Source organism: Sturnira hondurensis, unplaced genomic scaffold (genome assembly GCF_014824575.4).
Source record: "Sturnira hondurensis isolate 20B ecotype Veracruz unplaced genomic scaffold, ASM1482457v3 Scaffold0020601, whole genome shotgun sequence".
In the NCBI taxonomy this organism is placed as follows: domain Eukaryota; kingdom Metazoa; phylum Chordata; class Mammalia; order Chiroptera; family Phyllostomidae; genus Sturnira; species Sturnira hondurensis.
The window spans coordinates 3,677,733-3,699,591 of record NW_028093232.1 but is presented as its reverse complement, the minus strand read 5'-3'; the positions used below and the strand labels follow the sequence as shown (position 1 = coordinate 3,699,591).

The 21,859-nt window shown below is 43.3% G+C and overlaps 2 pseudogenes; one reads left to right on the top strand and one right to left on the bottom strand.

The window, feature by feature from the left end:
• The first annotated feature begins 14,354 nt into the window (after positions 1–14,354).
• On the top strand, positions 14,355–14,780 carry LOC118976013 (coactosin-like protein; annotated as a pseudogene).
• Positions 14,781–16,923: 2,143 nt separating this feature from the next.
• On the bottom strand, positions 16,924–17,253 carry LOC118975943 (60S acidic ribosomal protein P1-like; annotated as a pseudogene).
• Positions 17,254–21,859: the final 4,606 nt, after the last annotated feature.

Below are 21,859 nucleotides of genomic sequence, written 5' to 3'. Positions count from 1 at the left end.
GCCCCTGCCGGAAACTGGCCTGCAACCCAAGCATGTGCCCTGACTGGGAATCGAACTGGGATCATCTGGTTCGCAGGCCTGCGCTCAATCCACTGAGCTACACCAGCCAGGGCTTATACTGTCATCTTTAAATTGACTTTTTACATATACTCATTATAAAAAAGGAAATTATGTCAGTATTCTAAGTGGAAAACTAATAAATCTTACCCTAAACACAAGGGAATGTAGAAAAATACTACATAGCTTTTAAGCTTAAAAAAGCATTGCCCTGCCATTGTGGCTCCATTGTTTGAGCATCATCCTAAAAAGCAAAAGTTCTTGAGTTTGATTCCCAGTCAGGCACGGGCCCAGGTTGCAGGTCAGGTTCGCAGCTGAAGCAACTAAATAATTGATGTTTCTCTCTTACAACAATGTTTTTCTCCCTCCATTCCCTTCTCTCTAAAAACAAATAGAGAGACTTCCGCCAAGATGGAAGCATAGGTGGAAACACTGTGCCTTCTCCCACAACCAAGTTTGAACACAACAAAGGTTTGGAGAACTAGGACACACCCAAAGACCAGAAAACGGAATTATACGGAAGTCCGACAACTATGAACCGCTCAATGGGGACGGTAAGAGAGGCGGAGCCAGCAGCGGAACTGGGTCGGGCAGGACAGATCCCCCGACCTAGGCGCACAGGCAGCCCGGAACCAGTCTGGGTGTGGGGCAGACTGACTACAGTCGCACATTCACGCACAGTGAGACGGACCACACAGGCCCCAGGGGGCGAACCCAGTGGTGGAGGGCTGATGGCAGTGGCACACTCGCGTGCAGTGGAATGAAACACGTGGGCCTGGTGACGGTGGTGGCTACGGCACTGGGGCCGCAGCAGCAGGCAGCAGACAGGAAGCCATTGTCCCTCTTTGACCCTGCCCCCACATACAACGTCACAACCCAGCAACTTAGTTGCCCTGCTCTGGTGAAAACCTAGGGCTCCGATCCTGCTACTTAACAGGCACGAACAGCCCAAAAGATGGTGCAAGAAGAACTCAAAGTCCCAGAGCCAATAACTCTAAGCGACCGACAGATTGCCAGCCTCTCAGAAGCCCAATTCAAGACACTATTTATCAGGATGCTCACGGAACTGGTAGATTATAGTCATAAATTAGAGGAACATAGTCACAAATTAGAGGAACATATGAAGGCTAAACTAATTGAAATGAAGGGACATGCACAGGAAACCAATAGTGATGGAAAGGAAACTGGGACTCAAATCAATGGAATGGATCAGAAGGAAGAACAAAACATCCCACCAGAAAGGAATGAAGAAATGAGAATTCAAAAAAATGAGGAGAGGCTTAAGAACCTCCAGGACATCTTTAAACGTTCCAACATCCAGATTATAGGGGTACCAGAAGGGGGAAAGAAACAGCCACGAGTGGAAAACGTATTTGAACAAATAATAAAGGAGAACTTCCCCAGTCTGGCAAAGGAAATAGACTTCCAGGAAATCCAGGAAGCTCAGAGAGTGCCAAAGAAGTTGGACCCAAGAAGGAACACACCAAGGCACATCATAATTACATTAGCCAAGACCAAAATGAAGGAGAGAATCCTAGAAGCATCAAGGGATAAGGGGACAGTCACCTACAAAGGAGTACCCATCAGACTGTCAGCGGATTTCTCAAAAGAGACCTTACAGGCAAGAAGGGGCTGGAAAGAAGTATTCCAAGTCATGAAATCCAAAGACCTACAGCCAAGATTGCTTTATCCAGCAAAACTTTCATTTAGAATGGAAGGACAGATAAAGTGCTTCTCAGATAAGGTCAAGTTCAAGGAGTTCATCATCACCAAGCCCTTATTATATGAAATGCTAAAGGGACTTATATAAGAAAAAGAAGACGAAAAATATTAACAGTGAAAGGACAGGAAACACACAGTTATTAACAACCACACCTAAAACAAAAGCAAACCAAGAGGACAGCTAGATCAGGAGTGGAACCATAGAAATGAAGAACACATGGAGGGTTAGCAACAGGGGGGTGGGAGGGGGAGAAGCGGGGAGAAGGCACAGAAAATAGCATAGATGGTAGGTAGAAAATAGATGGGGGGAGGGTGAGAATAGTGGGGGAAGTATAGAATCTAAAGAACTTGAGACACGTGGTTATAAACTAAGGGGGGGAGAATGGTGGAGGAGGGAGTGTGGGGGTGGAGGGGAATGAAGGGGGGGAATAGAACAACTGTAATGGTATAATCAATAAAATATATTTTAAAAAAAGAAAAAGATAAGCTTACAAAAAAATAAAAATAAAAATCTAATCTATAGTGACATATAGCAGATCTGAGGTTGCCTGAGGATAGAAGTGGAGAGAGGGGAACAGGAGCTTATATTAATAAAAGAGCAACAGTGGAAAAAAATTTAAAAAATTAACAAAATATTTTAAAAAATAAAACAAATAATAAAAAATAAAAACAAATAGAATCTTTTTTAAAAATTGTAAGTGTTTTATTGCCCTGTCCAGGTGGCTCAGCTGGTGAGAGCATCATCCCCCATATGCCAAGGCTGTGGCTTTGATCCCCCAACAGGGTGTGTATGAGAATCAGACAATGAGTGCATAAGTGGAACAACAAATCAATGTTTCTCTGTATCAAAAAAAGATCAATGAATAATTTTTAAAAAAACATTTATCGTTGTTTTTAATTACCAAAGTGATTTTTACCATGAAAAATGGTACCATCCAAAAGTCATCCCACACATGTCCCTGAGAAGTGTCTCCTGAGCTGTAAGCTCATGAAGTCAGGCCCAGTATCTAGATGGTCAATTATATTGCCTGACATCCAGCAGGTGCTCAACTTTTGTGGGTATATAAATATGCTCAGCCTATGGAAAAATCAGGGATTAATGAAATAATTTCCTTTGAGTAAATAGGAATTGGCTCTGCCATTTGAATAAAATGCAGAGCCCTAAGCCACACCTCCAAAAAGTATGATCCAAAATGTTTGGGATGAATTCTGGGAATCAATTTTAATAGCATTGTGTGTGTCCTAGAATTCAAGTAGGAGCAAGTGATCAACTGTGCCAACTGCTGCTAATAGGTTAAATAAGATAAAGATCGATAAGATATTTAAATAAAATAACTACTAGCTTTAGCAATATAGAGTTATTAATCTTAGTGACCTTTACAGGAAGTGTCAGCGGAGTGGTGGGGTCCAAAGAGAATGGGACAGTGTGTTTCTATGTTATTGTTAAATATGATACTACTTGTAAAAGAAGAGAATGGGAAGGGAACACTGGAGACATCTTTTTCAAGGAGTTTTGCTAATTTAAAAGGAAGAAAGGAAATAGGGGAGTGGACGGAGGAAGTGGAGTCCAGAGGGGATTTTATAAAATGGTAGAAATATCAGCACATTTGCTTGAGCATGGGAAAATTGAGAGAAATAGAGAACAGTCAATGATGTAGGAGAAAGAGGAAGCCATGACCTTGAACAGACAAGAAGGGATGGAGTCCAGGGCACAAGTACAAAGGTTAGCCTTGGATAGGAGAATTTATCCACAGTAACAGAAGAGATGGAATATATAGTCCAAAAGCAAGTAGCTTGTTTGCTGCTTCTATTTCTCAGTGGAGCAGGAAGAAAAGTCATCAGCTGAAAATAAGGATACAGGGAGAGGGAGATGGAGGGGTTTGAAGAGAGAAAAAGGAATGGAACAGATATTTGGGAGAGTGGAAAGGGAGAGTGGTCTGGTGTACTGTGATTGCCTACAAGCACTGGAAGTTAGAGGGCAGGAATTTAGAGAGAGACCAGCTGACATGATGAAGTATTATTTAATTGTATAGGTACAGACCCAAGTAGAGAGTTGGATTTAACCGGAACTGTGGGTTCACCAAATGAGTACACCAAAGTGAGTGGGGTGATCATAGTGACTGACCAAGGGAGTTAAGGATAAGGAGGAAAGATAGGACATGGGGAGGGTGAGGTCCATGGCGAGGGTGTGATCAATAAATTCAAGTCCTTGTTGGGGTTGGCACAGTAGAGCTGGTAAAAAAATATGAGGCTAGAGAATGGAATGTTTAAAATGGAAAATACTGAGAGGTTTCAGTTACTGGTCAAGGGCCCTTCGGGAAGAACCAGGTTTCTTTAAAGCAGATGAGAAGGTTGAAGTTGGGGGTGGCATTTACTGTGAACTCTGAATTCCAGAGAGCCATGAAAGGGTTTAGGGACATGAGGAAGAATGCAAGATGGGGTCAGAAAAGGCTGCATGAGAATCTGAATCTGGGAGGTGAAGGGTGACCTGGAGTCCTGGGCTTCTGTACTTCTGTACTTGGGTAACTGCACTCCACACGAGCCTGGATAAGGGCTGCGATGCCGTGAAAACTGGCAGCATCATTCCTTACAGGCCAAGTGAGTGCTGGGCCTGGAGTCCCAGCTGACCTGTCGCCTTCACAGCTCCTCCTCGGGGCTTCTTTTCTGACCTTTTGTCTCTGCTCTCTTGTCTCCGGTCAGTGTTGCCTGCACTGGATCTGAGATGTGGTGGTATCTGGGAAGGCAGCAAGGTGAGAAAGGCTCAGAAACACTGGGATGGACGTGGAGTGCACCAGGAGAGGAGGAGAGAAATTGGTGTGTGATTAGGAATACAGAGTCCCTCTTCCATTTCCCCATCCCTGAAAGAGAAGTTCTGAAGATGCATTCTTTTCTCCAGTACAAAGCACACCCTACCTGATCCAGGCCACCAGGATGAAATTTAGGTTAAAGATGATGTCATGCTACCACAATGGGATATCACCTCGCACCTGCCCGAATGGCTATCACCAATAAATCAACAAAGACCAAATGTTGGTGAGGATGTGGAGAAAAGGGAACCCTCGTACACAGTTGGTGGGATTGTAATTGCTGCAGTCACAACGGAAAATACTATAGAGGTTCTTCAAAAAATTAAAAATGGGGGAGTGGAGGTGGGAGAGGGCATAAGGGGAATAAAGATAATAAAAAATACAATAAAATTTTTAGGACTTCCAGTCAAGATGGAGGCATTGGTAGACACACTTTGCCTCCTCATACAACCACAAGAAGAATCACAACTAACCTCAAAACAAAAAGCACCCAGAGCTGCCAGAAAATAAAACTGGAAGTACGATAACCAAGGATTTAAAGAAGCCATATTCATTCAGACGTAGAGGAGGGTTAGGGCCAGGGAACCAGGGTGGAGAGGACACGATGCGGCGCCGGAGAAGGGGCTATGGCAGCAGCAACACAGACAGTCCCGATTCACATGTAGTTGGTAAAAATCGAGAGGGATACCTTAGGAGTGAGGGATCCCAGCTCCAGGCCAACTGCACAGCCCAGGGTTCTAGCACCGGGGAAATAAAGCCTCATAACCTCTGGCTGTAAAAACCAGTGGGGGTTGGGGCAGTGGAAGAAACTGCCAGCCTCTCAGGAGAGTCCATGTAAAGGGCCTGGTGGGACCTAGAACATATGCAAACTCACCCGCTCTGGGAACCACCACCACTGCAACAGCTAGAAGGGCGACAGTCTCATACAGGAAGTGGGTGAAGTGACTAGAAATGGGGCGAATGCAAGGTAAACCTCCAGAAGCCAGCAACAGCATTTTCCCCTCTCTGGCCCCTACCCCCCATATAGATCCACAGAGTCACAAAGCAGTGAAGCAGGTTGCCCTGCCCTGGTGAATACCTAAGGGGCTGTCAAATGTAACAGGTGCAATGTAACAATGTAACAGGTGCGCTGACGGGGAGTCAAAGCAGTTCTACCTAATACACAGAAACACACAGGGAGGCTGTCAAATTGAGGAGATAAAGAAATATGGCCCAAATGAAAGCACAGAATAAGCTCTGGCTGGTGTAGCTCAGTGGATTGAGCATGGGCCTGCAAACCAAAGGATCGTGGTTCAATTCCCAATCAGGGCCCATGCCTGGGTTACAAGCGAGTTTCCAGCGGGGGACGCATGAGAGGCAACCATATATTGATATTTCTGTCCCTCTCTCCTTCCCTTCCCCTCTAAAGAAAATAAATAAAATCTTTTTTAAAAAAGCACAGAACAAAACCTCAGAAAAGAACTCAATAAAACAGAGATAGCCAACCCATCAGATGTGGAATTCAAAACACTGGTGATCAAGATGCTCAGAGAACTCACTGAGTGTGGTAGAAGCATAACAGAAGAAATGAAGGCTACACTAAGTGAAATAAAGAAAAATCCACAGGAAATCAAGAGTGAAGAGAAGGAAGCTGGGATTCAAATCAACGATTTGGAACAAAGGAAGAAATAAACACTCGACCACAACAGAATAAAGAAACAAGAGTTCAAAAACATGAGGAGAGTGTAAGAAGACTCTAGAACATTTCCAAAAGTGCCAACATCTGAATTATAGGGATGCCAGAAGGAGAAGAGGAAGAGCAAGAAATTGAAAACTTATTCGAAAAAACAATCAAAGAAAACTCCCCTAATTCAGCAAAAGAAATGGATATACAAGCCTAGAAAGCACAGAGATTTATTCCTTAACAAGTTGGACCTAAAGTGGACTGCACCAAAACACATCACAATGAAAATGCCAAAGGTTAAAGATAAAGAGAGAATCTTAAAAGCAGCAAGAGAAAAGGAGACAGCTACCTACAAAGGAGTTCCCATAAGACTATTTCTTTTGATTTCTCAAAAGAAACTTTGCAGACAAGAAGTATCCAAAGTGATGAAAAGCAAGTACCTACAGCCTAGATACCCCATCCAGCAAAACTATCATTTAGAATGGTAGATAAAGTGCTTCCTAGACAAGGTAAATCTAAAGGAATTCATCATCACCAAGCCCTTATTATAAGAGATGTTAAAGGGACTTATTTAAGAAAAAGATCAAAACTATGGATGTTAAAATAACAACAAACTCACAACTATCAACAACTGAATCTAAAAATCAAAAACAAACTAAGCAAACAACTAGAACAGGAACAGAATCATAGATATGGAGATCATTTGGAGAGTTATCAGCTGGAAAGGAAAAGGGGGAGAATGGTGGGGAAGTACAAGGATTAAGAAGCATAATTGGAAGCTACAAAATAGACAGGGGAGCCCTGGCTGGTGTAGCTCAGTGGATTGAGTGCCGGCCTGCGAATCAGATGATCGTGGTTTGATTCCCAGTCAGGGCACATGCCTGGGTTTCAGGCCAGTTCCCAGCAGGGGACTCACAAGAAGCAACCATACATTGATATTTCTCTCCTTCTCTCCTTCCTTTCCCCTCTAAAGATAAATAAATAAAATCTTTAAAAAATATATTATTATAAAAGTTAAAAAAAATAGACAGGGGAGGTTAAGAACAGTATAGGAAATGGAAAAGCCAAAGAAGTTGTATGCATGACCCATGAACATGAAATAAGGGTTAGGGATTGTGAGAGGTAAGTGGGGTACCGGGTGGGGCAGCAAAGGGGAGAAAATTGGGACAACTGTAATAGCATAATCAATAAAATAGACTTTAATTTTTAAAAAATATTAAAAGGAGAATTACTATATAACCCAGCAATTCCACTTCTGGGTATGTATCAAAGAAACCCCCCCTAATTAAAAAAGATATATGCACCCCTCAGTTCATTGCAGTATTATTTATAGTAGCCAAGATACAGAAGCAACCCAGGTGTCCATCAATACTCAATTGGATAAAGAAGAGGTGCTACATATATACAATGAAATATCACTGACATTAAAAAGGATGAAATCCTATCGTTTATGGCAACATAGATGGACCTAGAGGATATTATGCTAAGTGACATAAGTCAGGGAAAGAGAAATATCATATGGCCATGGCTGGTGTAGTTCAGTGGATTGAGTGCTGGCCTGCAAACCAAAGGGTTGCCAGTTTGGTTCCCTGTCAGGGCACTCGCCTGGGTTTCGGGCCAGGTTCCCAGTAGGGGGCATGTGAGAGGCAACCACACATTGATGTTTCTCTCCCTCTCTTTCTCCCTCCCTTCTCCTCTCTCTAAACATAAATAAAAATGAAGTATTTTTTAAAAGAGAAATATCATATGATTTACTTATGTGCAGAACTTAAAAAGCAAAATAAATGAACAAAATAAACTTATAGATACAGAAGACAAATTGATGGTTGCCAAATGGGAGAGGGGTTGAGGAAATGGTTTTAAAAGGTGAAAAGGATTAAGAAGTATAAATTGCCAGTTATAAAAATAGTCACGGGAATATAATGTATTTTGCCATGTATAATGAACAATTTTTTGCCCAAATTTTGAGGAAAAAATAAGGATGTGCATTTTACGTGGTTAGTATCAGAAATACCTCACACCTGTTCTTGTGTTTTGTAACTGTTTGTTACATAAAATTTCTTGTATCATAATGTTTTAAAATAAATGCTAAAATTCCTTTGTAATACAAAAAACAAGTATCCATACATAAGTAAATAAAAAATTGAATTAAAAACTTAAAATGACCTGGCTGGTGTAGCTCAGTGGATTGAGTGCAGGCCTGCAAACAAAAGGGTTGCCGGTTTGATTCCCAGTCAGGGCACATGGCTGGGTTGGGGGCCAGGTCCCCCATAGGGGGTGCGTGAGAGGCAATCACACATTGATGTTTCCTTCCTTCTCTTTCTCTCTCCCTTCCCTTCCCTCTAAAAATAAATAAATAAAATTTTTCCTTAAACATTTTTTTAAGGATTTTTTTAAGTTTGGGCCAAAAATGTGGGTGTGCATTATACACAGCAAAATATGGTAAAGTACAGTACAGGAAATATAGTCAATAATATTGGAATAACTATAAATGGTGGTAGGTGGGGACTAGATTTAACAGAGTGATCACTTAGCAAGATATATAAATGTCTAATCAATTGTATACCTGATAATATTATATGTCAACTGTAATTGAAAAATACATTTAAAATTTTTTTTAACTAAATGAATACAAATAAATTTAAAAGATAGTGTCAGGGTTAGGAAGTCGGGCCTCATCAATTTTATTACCTTGGGATGACGATAGGGGGTAGTATAGTGAAGCAATTAAGAGCTCAGCTTTGGAGTCGGCACAGGAAGTTTCCTTTTTTCCTTTTTCTTTTATGAGTCATTCTGCCATGCAGTAAACTTGTGACTTTGGACAAGTTACTTACTATCTCAGAAGCTCCATAATTTTATTTACTTTGTGGGTTTTTTTAGTCCTCCTTTTAAATAAATAATTTCATTTAAAAATGAAAAAAGTTCTACTTCACAGGACATCTTTTTTACCTTTTTAATTTTTTTGAATAAAAAAATTTCAATAGTGGTTTACTGTCAGTATTATTTTGTATTGGCTTCAGGTGTGCCACAGTAGTTAGACAATCATATACTTTACAAAGTGTTCCCCTTGATATTTCAAGTACCCACCTGACACCATGCGTATTTACCACAATATTATTGACTATATTCCCTATGCTTTACTTAGGGAATAAAATATAGTCACAGTTACCCCTATGACTATTTTATAACTTCCAATTTGTACGTCTTGATCCTTCACCTTTTTCACCCAGATTCCCAACCCCACTCCACTCTGGCAAGCACCAGTTTGCTCTCTGTGCCTGAGTCTGTTTCAATTCTGTTTGCTCATTTATTTTGTTTATTAAATACCACACATAGGTCCCTGACTGGTGTGGCTCAGTGAATTGAGCACTGGCCTGCCAACAAAATGGTCACTGGTTCGATTTCCAGTCAGGGCACATGCCTGGGTTGGAGGTCCCCACTAGGGGTGTGCGAGGGACAACCATACATTGCTATTTCTCTCCCTCTCTTTCTCCCTTCCTCTCTCTCCAAAAATAAATAAAAAATCTTTTTAAAAAGATTTTTATTTTATTTTTTTAGAGAGAGGGAAAGGGAGGGAGAAACAGAGGGAGAGAAACATCAATGTGTGGTTGCCTCTCAGGTGGCCCCCACTGGGGACCTGAGCCACAACCCAGGTATGTGCCCTGACTGGGAATTGAACTGGCGACCCTTGGGTTTGCAGCCCATGATCAATAAATAAATAAAATCTTTTTAAAAATTCCACATATAAGTGAAATCATATGGTATTTGTCTTTCTCTGATTTATTTTACTGAACATAATACTCTCCAGGTCTGTTCACATTGTTGCAAATGGTAAGATTTCATTTTTTTAAAGATTTTATTTATTAATTTTAGACAGAGGGGAAGAGTGGGAGAGAAACATTAATGTGTGGTTTCTCTGGTGCACCCCCTACTGGGGACCTGACCTGGCCTGCAACCCAGGCATGTGCCCTGACTGGAAATGGAACTGGCGACCGTTTGATTTGCAGGCCAGCTCTCAGTCCACTGAGCTACACCATCTGGGTAAGCTTTCTTTTTCTATGGCTGAGTAATATTCCATTATATATACATACCACCATTTCTATCTACTCATTGATCTATCTGTTGATCTATCTATTGATCTATCTACTCATTATCTATCTATTGATGGGCACTTGGGTTGCTCCATATCTCGGCTACTGTAAATAATGCTGCAGTGAACATATGGGTGCATATATTGTTTTGAATTCATGTTTTAGATTTCTTAGGATAAATGCCTAGAAGTGGAATCAGTAGCATATAGTAGTTATATTTTTAAAATTTATTTGCAGAGCGAGGGGAATGGAGGAAGAAAGAAATGGAGAGAAACATCAATGTGTGGTTGCCTCTCACATGCCACACCATCTACTGGGCACCTGGCCCACAATCCAGGCATGAGCCCTGACTCGTGGCCCTTTGGTTCCCAGGCCTGCACTTAATCCACTGAGCTAGACCAGCCAGGGCGCATTTGATGTATTTCTTAATTTATGTTTTCCTATAGCCAATACATTTACATAGAAGAGTGGGCAAATGAAGGTTTGCAGTTGTGAGTATGCAAAACCGTTCATTCTAGTATTGTTATTTATTCATTATTGTCCCATTTATTTGCATTACAACTGTAAACCTACTTTTTCCCCACCCCTGTATAAGACAAATGAGTCAAACGTAAACACAAAGAACAAACTCCAACTCCTGTAGGACAGAAACTAAACGGGAGTGGGTACTACAATTTCATACCAGCCCACTGAAAACCCAGTCAGTGATCCAGTGTTCCCTGACAACCAGGTAACCAGGCTGGACATCACCACTGGAAGGTGGCTGGGGTTACCCCAGGGGCGTTCCTCCACCTTCCAGAGTTAGATCTAGGTCAGGCCCTGGATCTGGAGTCCCCGAACCAGTTCCTGCCTGACCAACCCGAAACCAAGCACGCACGAGAAATGAACCTGTCCTCCCAATAACCCCATGCCCCAAACAAGAATAGAAACACTAATTAAAGCATCCACAGGGGCAAACTTACCACATCCTTCTGAAGCACTGAACAAAACAGATTCAGGTGGCTGCCCTGCTGTCGACATAGGCCAGGCAGCTGTTCAGGGGGTCAGCACCAAGCCGGAGTCTCCCATGGAACAGCTCCTCAGGTCAAGAAAGTTCAGGATGAGCTGCTGCCTCCAACTGCTTCATCAGGTGTCCACACCACAATGAGAGGGAGTCATTTTACTATTTTTTAAATTTATCAATTTTTAGATAGAAAGAGGAAGGGAGGAAGAGAGAGAGAGACCTCAATTTGTTGTTCCACGTATTTACGCATTCATTGGTTGATTCTTGTATGTGCCCTCTCTGGGGATCAAACCCACAACCTTGGTGTATTGGGGTGCTTCTTTAACCAACTGAGCTACCCTGCCAGGGGAAGAGAGGTAGTCCTTTTAGAAGGGTCCCATCTGAGTTACCACATTTGTTACCAAACTCAAGGTGTTCACCACTAGGGTGTTCTGTTAGACGTGGTCATGGTTAGACAGTTTTCTTTACCTACAACACGTAAAAGAGCCTTGGCTGGGCAGCTCAGTTGTTGAGAGCATCCCCCTGTATCGGATCAGGGCACACAGAAGAATCAACCAGTGAGTGCATAAATAAGTGGAACAACAAATTGATGTCTCTCTCGCTCTCCCCCTCTTCTTTTCTTTCTCTAAAATCAATAAATTAAAAAACAAAGAAAACAAGTAAAGGAGATGGGATTCCCATCCAAAGGGAGGCTTAGCCATTGCTTATACACAGCATTTGGTTAATTATTGGGTTGGCCAAAAAGTTAATTTAGTTATTTCCAAGTAATGCTCAGTTGTCTTTAACTTCATTCAAAACAATTTTGTTAGACTGTACTGTGAAAGTTGTCATATCAGTCTGCATTTAGAAAAAAACATCAAAATTGGTGAAGTTTTGCACAGCCAATTTACTACTGAAGATGGAAGAAAACATGTAACATTCCCACATATTATGCTTTATCATTTCAAGAAAGGTAAAAATGGAACTGAAATGCAAAAAAAGATTTGTGCGGTGTATAGACAAGGTGCTGTAACTGATCAAATGTGTCAAAAAGTGGTTTGCAAAGTTTCTTGGCACTATTGAGATTTTGGCCAAATAATTCTTTGCTGTGAGCTGCCTCATGCATTGGAAAATGTGTAGCAGCAGCCTTGTCCTCTAACCCCCCAGAAACCAGTAGTGGGAGACAGCCAACAGACTCAAAATATCCAAATCAATAAAGTTATTGGTTGCCCTGGCTGGTGTAGCTCAGTGGATTGAGCATGGGCCTGCGAACCACACAATTGTGGTTCGATTCCCAGTCAGGGCACATGCCTGGGTTGCAGGCCAGTTCCCGGTTCCCGGCAGGGGACGCATGAGAGGCAACCATACATTGATATTTCTCTCTCTCTCTCTCTCTCTCTCCTTCCCTTCCCCTCTAAGATAAATAAATAAAATCTTTAAAAAAATAATAAAGCTATTGGTGAAAATGAAAATGTGTCTTTTATTTTACAGAAAAAACTAAGTGGACTTTTTGGCCAACCAATACACATTGATTTCTTCTTTGCAGTGTACTACACTTATCAGGTTTGGGTCCTGTCAAACTCATCCTGTTTACAGCTGCATACTAGACTACATTTTAACATTTAGCAAGAACAGCATTTAGTGCCCTGGCTTGTGTGGTTCAGTTGGTTGGGTGTCGTCTACAAAATGAAAGTTCACAGGTTCAATCCCTGATTGGGGCACATGCCTGGGTGGCGGGTTTGGTCATGTATAAGAGGCAACCGATTGATGTTTCCCTCTCACATAGATGTTTCTCTCCCTCTCTTCCTCCCTCCCTTCTCCTCTCTCCTAAATAAATAAATAAATAAATAAATAATTTTAAAAGACAATAGCATTTAGGAAGAACTATCTAACCCTTGAGATCCTTGCCCTATCTAACAATATATACAAGGCACTTAGTATAGCAGCTGGCACGCAATAAGTGCACAGTAAGTTACCTGTTAGTACTCTCTGCTAGGCACTTAGGATCATTATTTCATCCCCTGCTATCTCAACTCTTCATACATCTCTTTCTTAGATCCAATCTTTAATGACACATTCCTAGCATTTCAGACATTCCCTTTGATGCTGAGCCTGCCTTTTACATTACAAAGAACTGAAGATTTGCTGAAATTAGGCCAGCAAAGAACTGGCCTAATTTCCATGGAAGCTGAGGACTCACTGCTCTTTCAGTATACCTGTTTATTTTCTATCACCAGATCAGAACTTTCATTTTCTGTTATCCACTAATTCTTATAAAATTGCCAAATGCCATGAAACTATGGTTTTCCATTTTTCTTTTTTTTTTTTTGAGAATCATTATCTTTGGTTTCCATTTCTTCGGTGGCAGATCTTTTATTCAAGTGAGCACTTCTCTGAAGCACAATATGTAACTGGTTAAAGTTCTGCTTTTGCTAAAGCAGTATATATACACGCATCTGCGTGGTGCTCTGACACTCAGAGTTCCCAGGAATACAGTTTTAAAAACACTGGAAACCGCACCCAACTCCGCACACACACACACATACACAAGACTTAAATTTTATAATTGCAGAGTAGCTCCAAAAGCAAAGACGACGCTGCAGAAACCAAACTACTGACTGTTAGGAAGCAGCATCCATCCATCATGTAGCCACATGGAGTTAAAAACCATGTGTTGAAAAGACATGTGTTTTTTGTTTGTTTGTTTTTTCTATCCTTTGCACTTTTGTCAAAAATCAATGGATTTTCAAAAAGAGGTTGAAGGCGCAAATAGATAATGTGCAAAAAGTATCGAAAGCTGAGCACAGAAAAGTTGAGCGCCCCTGGGGCCACGCGCGCGCTCGATTGCACTTGCAGCCGCCCAGAGGCTGGGAGCTTAGAGCTGGTTACCCCACGGCATTCAAGCCGCTGCTGTCCCAGGCCTCGCTCTCTTGTCGGCTTTCCGCGCGATCCTGCAGCGCTCCGAACCCTTCGGCTGGCCCGGGGCGCGCTCAGTTTCTCTGGGCAGAGTGTCCCTGCTGCGGCCCTGGGTGATGGCCACCAAGATGGAGAAAGAGGCTTGCCAGGAGGCGTACAATCTAGTGCGCGACAACTCGGTCGTCTTATGGGTGACTTAGATATGAAGACTCCACCACCATCCCCGGCGAGCAGGGAGCGGAATATTAGGATTCATTCAACAGTACACAGATAACATCCGATTGTTCGCTATGTGCTCTTCAACCCTGGGGTCACCATGAGCAAGAGGTTCAAGTTCGCCCTCTTCGCGTGGACTCGCGAGAAAGTCAGCGGGCTACAGCCAGCCAAAACCGGCACAGACAAGACCCTGATGAAGAAAGTCGAGCAGATTTTCTTTCGCTAAAGGGTTTGTGGTCAGTGATCGGAAGGAAATGGAGGAAAATTTCATCTAGAGCGAGCTCAAGAAGGCGGGGGGAGACAATTATGACGCCCAGACCGAGTAACCCCAGCCCTCCCTGCCTCTTTCGCCCGCTCTCCAGGGGAGGGGACCCGTGGCTTCAGCTACCAGCCCACCAGGGAGAGGAGACACAATGAGAGGCAACACCCTGTCTGCAACCCACCTCCCCTTCCTGGCATCCCTCATGAGCCCTGTTAAGAGTCCCATCTCGCAAAGTTCATGTAACATCTTTCATCTTTTTCTTTTGTCTCCCTCTTTCTTGTTCTGAAGAAAAATCATTGTGATGCCGAGGTCAGATCTTGGCTCCCCCTGTGGTGACCCCTTTTCCTGGCGTTTTTTTCTAGCCTGCCTGGCCTTCTCTGCCAGGACCTCATGTTGCTCTGAGCCCAGCCCGCACCAGTGCTGCTGTCTGGGCTTTCCTGGGCAGGCCCGCCCGCCTGGCGCTGAGAGGGCAGCTGTGCCCCGAGCCACGCTGTAGGCGGCAGCCTCCTTAGGCGCACGCTTTCACCCCTTGGGCCCGGCCCAGACCTCCTAGAATGTTTTCCAGGGTCCCTCACCCACCTCATTCAAAGTTGCCTAAGTTACAGAGACAGTGCTCAGTGGTAAGAAGTGTAGGCTTGACTCAGACGGAAGGAGAGATAAAATTTGTCTTAAAATTTGCCTGGCACTTGCTTTCCCACTTTTTTGATTGAAGTCCCACTGTGGCATGGAGTAGGCGAAGGTCTGAGTGCAAATTTGACAGGAGGAGTCTTTCAGGGTTAATTTCAAAGCACATTAGAAAAAGGGGCCCAGGTGTGGAACAGGAATGTAGGTAGAACTGGGAAAGGATTCTTTACTTTTGGGAAGGTCGTCTGCCAACAGCAGGGACAGAGAGGGACAGAGAGGGACAGAGGGCCTCCCGGCCACCTTAGCTGTCTGTGCAGAGCCGCCCGGCCTTGGGGAGACCAAAACACCTGTGGTTTTAATCCTATGTCTGCCCCATAAATTCAAAGGATTTTTTTCAAAGAAAGATAAGATTGGCTTGGTTCTTCATGAGCATATTTTATATAGTTCTCTTTCTCATTTTCCTTGCTCATTTCATTTGGGGGAAGAAATCAGTGCTGTATTGGGATTGTGAAGAATATCTGCACTCAAACAGTTTACAGAAAGCCCTGGCTGGTATAACTCAGTGGACTGAGCATGGGCCTGTGAACCAAAGAGTTGACTGTTCGATTTCCAGTCAGGGCACATGCCTCAGTTGCAGACCAGGTCCCCAGTAGGGGACACACAAGAGGCAACCACACATTGATGTTTCTCTCTCTCTCTCTTTCCCTCCCCCTCTCTCTAAAAATAAATAAATAAAATCTTTAAAAAAACAGTTTACAGAAATAAATGTTTTTTCAAAAAAAAGTGAGAGAGAAAAAAGTTGAGGACCCATATGTTATTTATCCAGAATGTCCACTGAACACAGGAGCTTAGAAGTTTGTTCCTCAAGCCCTGGCTGGTGTAGCTCAGTGGATTGAGCGTGGGCCTGTGAACCAGACGATCACGGTTCAATTCCCAGTCAGGGCACGTGCTTGGGTTGCAGGCCAGTTTCCAGCAGGGGCCAGTTTCCTGCAGGGGGTGCACAAGAAGCAACCATATATTGATGTTTCTTTCCTCTCTCCTTCCCTTCCCCTCTAAAAAGATAAATAAATAAAATATTTTTTTAAAAAAAGAAGTTTGCTCCTCAGGTCCTCCAAGGACTTTTCCTTCCTGGCCCTGCTGTTCCATTGACATGACATGCAGGCTTGGTGCCACCAGCCCCTGTGCCTGTGCCTTTGCCTTTAATTTCTTTTTTTTTCTTTTATTGACTTTAGAGAGAGGGGAAGGGAGGAAGAAAGAGAGGGAAAGAAACATTAATGTGAGAAAGACATCAGCCAGTTCCCTCTCGCATGTTCCCTGACTGGGGACCAACCTGCAGCCCAGGCATTAGCCCTGACTGGAAATCTAACCCAAGACCTTTCCATCTGCAGGATGATACCCGACTAACTGAGCCACACCAGCCAGGGCAGCCTCAGTGCCTTTACTTCCCAACTCTAGCACAGTCCCAATGTTCTCTGCCTTCTGTATGAAGGTCATGGCTTTATGGTCACTCCTGCGCCCCTATTTCTATGTCTTTAAAATTTTTTTCAGAGTTCAGCTTTTTATCATATGTGTTACAAAGATGTTTAGTGAAAAAGACCAAAGCCCACGTCATCATCGACTCCTCAGATTCTTTTTGCTTTGCTTCCACTTTCTTCTCCTCAGATGGGGCAGCAGTGGAGGGAGCAGGGCCTCCTGTTGGTGCAGCACTAGCTGCTTGAAGCAGCCCCTCCGTTGTAGACGAGAGTCCCAATGTTGACAGCCAGAGCCTTCAAAAACAAGCCTGGCCAGAAAGGTTCAACATTTACACCAGCTGCTTTAATGAGCACACTGATAACTTCCATCACCAGCACTTCGTTGTCATGCAGGATAAGGGCTGAGTAGGTGCAAGCCAGCTCCTGAGACAGGGAGCGCATGGTGTGGGCGAGAGCTGGGCCAGAGCTGGGCCAGAGCTGGGCCAGAGCTGCCTGGAGAGGGGCTGTGACCAGATGAAGTGAGGGCCTCATCCCAACACAGCTAATGAGCACCTTAGTAGCAGCTGGGGAAAGGGCCCCATTTTTGTATCTTTAAAGATTTTATTTATTTTTTAGAGAGAGGGAAGGGAGGGAGAAAGAGAGGGAGAGACACATCGATCAGTTGCCTCTCTAACACCCCTAACTGGGGGACCGGGCCCACAACCCAGGCATGTGTGCTAACTGTGGGAATCAAACTGTTGATCTTTTGGTTCTCAAGCTGGCACTCAATTCACTGAACCACACCAGACAGGGCCCATTTCCATCTCTTTAAATACACCTAAGTTGCAAAACCCAGATTGGACCTAATTCCAAAATTTGTCTTCTTTATTCTTTGCCCAGCTGCCTTCTAAGCCAAGGTGACAATCTCCATATTTCCAAGGGCACCCATCCCCAATAAAAGAAATAACACCAATCACTTCCTTGAGACAGTGCCAAAGTATAAAAGTAAGGGCCGTTTAATCAGCATCGGATCAGGGCTGAAATAGTGAATTGCCCCTATCTACTCCAGGGATAATTTTATCTAGGAAAGGTTATCATATCTGTATAAACACAGGACACCCTCTCTGACTCTATAAGCAGGATACATACCTGCTAACCTTTCTAAATTCTATTTTAAAAATAATTATAAATCATTTGCTGCCCTGGGTGGGTAGCTTAGTTGGTTAGAGCATCTTCCCAACCCGCCAAGGTTGCAGGTTCGATCTCTGGTCAGGGCACAATACAAGAAACAACCAATGAATGCATAATGGGTATTTATTTTGTTCCTTAAATAAATGGAACAAGCCCTGGCTGGTGTAGCTCAGTGGATTGAGCGCAGGCCTGCGAACCAGACAATCGCAGATCAATTCCCAGTCAGGGTACACGTCTGGGTTGCAGCCAGTTCCCAGCAGGGGGAGCACCAGAGGCAACCACACATTGATCTTTCTCTCCCTCTCTCCTTCCCTTCCCCTCTAAACATAAATGAATAAAATCCTTAAAAAAAATGCATTTGCTGACTTGTGGCCCAGTGGGTTAGACACGGTCCCACAAAACAAAAGATCATTCATTGGTTTGACCCCGGTCAGTGCGCAGGCCTAAGTTACGGGTTTGGTTCCCAGTTGGGGTGCGTCCAGAGGCAACAGATTGATGTTTCTCTCTCTAATCAATGTTTCTCTCCCTCTCTTTCTCCCTTCCTTTCCTCTCTCTAGAAATAAATAAATAAATAAATAAATAAAATATTTAAAAAATAAACATAAAAAGTGAATAAGCTTATAAAAATGCATTTGCCGTGTTTGTACATGGAACACTTCTAGAAGGAGCTGCAAGAAACTGGCAACAGTGGAGGACAGACGGAAGGGAGTTTTGCTCTTCAGCGCTGTGACACTGGCCCAAGCCACTGTTGCCTCTCATGTGGATTATAGTAATGATCTGATGACTGGTCCTCTAGCCTCCTCCTCCCCTCCCCTCAACAGTTCACTCACCATACAGCAACAAACTGGATTATTATTATTATTAAATATTTATGTATTTATTTTTAGAAAGAAGGCAAGGGAGGGAGAGAGAAAGGGAGAGAAACATCAATGTGTGGTTGCCTTCCTCTTGCCTCCTACTGGGGACCTGGCCTGCAACCCAAGCATGTGCCCTGACTGGGAATCCAACTGGTGACCCTTTGCTTCACAGGCCCATGCTCCATCCACTGAGCTACACCAGCCAGGGCCTGGATTATTTAAAAAAATAAATCCAATGCTGTTTCTCTCCCACTGAAATCCTTCCAATGACCTCCTGAAATTAAAACTAAACCCTAACTCCTTACTGTGGACACAAGCCTCTGAATGACCTGGCTGCTTCTTTTTCGCCTGACCTCCCGCCCATTATCCTCTCTGCTCCAGCCACATGAACCTTCTGTTTGTTCCTCAGACACTCTGAGCTCATTCCTTCCTTAGGGCCTGGCCCTTGCTGGTTGCTCAGTCACAAATGCTCTTCTCTCAGAATGACACACAACTGGCTTCCTGCTACCATTCATGGCTTGGGGCAATGTCACCTCAGAGAACACCCCCGGCCATTCAGCCTACAGTAGCTCTCCCTAGCACCGCAGTGATCATTTCCCCAGTACCTTGTTTTGTTTTCATTGTGCCACTTTCTGATAAAGTTATTTCTTGAGTTGTCTTTTGGATGTCTACCCTCCTTAAAATATAAGTTCTTCGAGGGTAGGGCCCCGTCTCTCTTTTTATGAGAGACAGTGTTTAGGACAGTGCCTGGCACTGAGTGAATGAATGCATGTATGTGGGCCTGTAGGAAGATCTCAAGTCGTGGGCTGCTGTATTAGTTTCCTACGATTGCTGTAAATATCACAAACTCAGTGGCCTAAAACAATACAAAATTATTATCTTATAGTTCCAGAGGTCAGAAGCCTGACATGGATTTTAAAGGGCTAAAACCAAGATGTTGGCAGAGCTGGGTCCCTTCTGGAGGCTCTAGGGGAGACTCTGTTTCCTTCCTGTCTGCATTCCTGGGCACGAGGCCTCTTGCCCCGTCTTCAAAGGCAGCAGTGTAGCATCTTCAAACTTCCCTGTCTGACAGTCATGCTTTCCTCCTCTGAGGACTTCTAAGAGCCTAAGGACTCTTGTGATTTCACTGGGCCAATCCATTTAATGCAGGAAAATTTTCCCATCTCAATATTCTTAACTTAATCCCATCTGCAACGTCCCTTTTGCCATGCAAAGTAACATATTCACAGGTTTCATGGATTAGGATTTGGAGATCTGTAGGGGCCAGTAATCTGCCTATAATAGCCATAAACCCCTGTCCTGCGATCTATCCTCAACAGCCAAACTCAAGCACTACACCCTCCCTGAAACTTGCTTAGACCCCGTCCCCTGCAGAAACAGCCAGTTTCTCTTCAGTGCCTGTATAGTACTGTAACTGTAGAAATAGATAAATCTGTTTATCAGCCTCCATTAGGTTGTGAGCCTTTTAGAGCAGGATCCAGTGTTTCTTCACGTTTGTATCTCAACACTTAAAATGCTGACTGATTGATTAATTGAATAACTTACTTGAAAATATTTATAAAAGACCTATTATACTCCAGGTGTTGGGGAATATAGTGCTAAACAAACATAGTTATTGTCTCTGCCCTCTAAAAGCTTACAATCTATGAACAAGTATAAAGGATACATGGACAATAACTAAGGTGAGGGGTGGAAATGGGAGGGAGGTGGGGAGCACTGTGGGAGGGCAGGGCTGGGAATATAAGACAGAAAATTGTACTTGAACAAGAATTAAATAAAAATTTAAATTAAAAAAATAAAAGCTTATAATCTATCTGGAAAGAGAGACAATTAAATCATCAGTAACCATAAAAATAGATTGTAAGTTTTCTTAGGTCAGAAGCCCCAAGAATGTTTGTTTAGCAGTCAGTACCTTGACCATTGGTCATCAAAAAAAATTTTTGTCAAATATTTTTAAATAAATTCTAAATTCATTATTATTATTGGTTTGGTTTTTTTCCAAACCCTACCCTCATTCTGATATAGAGAGATCAGATCAGATTAGATCACCGGGGAGGAGCAGGTCGGGGCCCTAGGAGGAGGTTGTCGGAGGCCGTGGTAAACAGTCTAGGACAGGATTGGCTGAGAAGCTGAATGCCTCCAGAGCGCATGGAATTATGGCTAGAAGATTTGAAATAAAAGAAGGGCTCTTGGGCTCTCTGGCTGGCTGGCTGGCTCTCTCTCTTCTTCCTCAAGGATGCCTGGATGATGGTGCTGCAGGTGCCCAGTGGACGGTATTTCGGACAGGAAGGAACTCCGGGTGCAGCCTAGGATCGGGCTGGCCTGGCAGAGGGTGGCAGGGGACGGGCTCTGAGGCAGAAGCCTGCCATTCTCCCCAAATCGTGTAGCTTTTGTATCTTATGTTGTTTTAGTTGGTAAACAAACCCTATAGAAGTAAGATAATTAAAAACTAACAGGGAAATGATAGGAGAACTCAGGTATTAAAGAGGTTAGCCGTAATTGATAGGTGTAAGAGATTAAAGCTGTAACTAGTTATAGAGTTCAGCCTTAATTGATAGGCTTATGTGACTAATGCCTATGGAAAGCTGTTATTCCAAATTGTTATTCCAAGTTAAGCCTTCGAATAAAGACTCCTTTCCTTTATCACCAAATTTCTGCCTCTGAAATTTTGCCTAGAGGGTGGCAGCAGGCAGCAGGACCCAACTGCTGTTCAGTAATAATTCCGCTCCCATTTCCATGACTATAATATCTACACTGTCAGATCATATGGCCCTTATATAGTACACTCTCTTAACCTTCCTTTAGTCTCAGTTCTACTCGTAACTAGTATGTAGTACTCCCTAGCAGGCCCTATATTGATGTCTCTCTAGGCAGTTTGGTTGCATTTCTTAGGAAGGGCTCATGGGCGCGATACTCCCTGAGTTCCTGCCTATTGATAATAATTTGTCCATCAGAGTCAACAGTCAGTTTGCTTTGGCTCATGTGTTCTTTTCTTGATTACTTAAAATATATCAGTTTCA